Source organism: Phalaenopsis equestris, unplaced genomic scaffold, assembly GCF_001263595.1.
Source record: "Phalaenopsis equestris unplaced genomic scaffold, ASM126359v1 Scaffold000525, whole genome shotgun sequence".
Taxonomy (NCBI): Eukaryota; Viridiplantae; Streptophyta; class Magnoliopsida; order Asparagales; family Orchidaceae; genus Phalaenopsis; species Phalaenopsis equestris.
The window spans coordinates 1-1,054 of NW_018164965.1; positions in this window are offsets into that span (position 1 = coordinate 1).

The window sequence follows — 1,054 nt, forward strand, 5'->3', positions numbered from 1 at the left end:
GCACTAGTCCTTCATAACCTGAACTACGCATACACCAACCTAAAATAAAACACACAAAATAAAATACAATAATTGTTAAAATTTAAATAAAACTTTCCAAAAGAAATTTGCTTTTAAATCAATTAATTTCCCCGACAACGGAGCCAAAAACTTGATCCCGACTTACTACTTATATGCAACAGTGTAACAATGTCTCTGATTATATTTTTACTTATATTTCCTTACTTTGCAACAGAGTCTTACTTTGTAATAAAGTCAAAGCTTGATCCTGAAGCAAATAAGAATTTAACTCTTTAATTTATATATTGGGATACTATGTAAGTATATGTATCATTATCAAGTAATATAAGACTTTTTTATTAGGACCTGAATATCGAACCCACAGGGAAATACACAATATGCTTTATTGAACGACAAATTTTTTATTTTAAAAAGACAATTACTTAAACTAGAGATGTATTTACAGTAATTAAAATTCAAATCTTTTTGGTCTTTTTATATTTTGACAAAGCAGTAACAGTTAAAAAAGATAACTTGAGTTTATGTAAAAGAAAAATACTGGATTTGAAAATATTTTTCTCCTTATCATGAATCAGTAATAAGCATATGAATTCTATTGTGGTGGTATGCAAATTGTGTTGTGCCAAATAAGAGCAATTATTTTTTCCCCTTACTAGAGATGCTATAAAGAACATTGACTAATTTAAAGTTTGAATAATTCTGAAGACCGGCTAGGCAGGGAAGATATCAGCTCTCACTTTAGAGTTCCCTCGATTCCCTCCACCTAGGGGCTGACATCTCGTATCAGAACTTAAAATAATAAGCCAAGTTGGGGGATTTAACCTGTCACTTTAAAGTATTCTAACTCTACACCATTTAAAGATTATTTTCCTATTTATTTACACTAAATCATATGAATTACATTCTCATTCATAAAACCTCATGCGATTCTTTCCAATTGTTGACTAAGACAATACCAGCTCATTTCTTACATGTTCTCACAATAAATTTTAATATTTGGATAGGCCAAATCAAGAAGTAAATGAAGTTCATG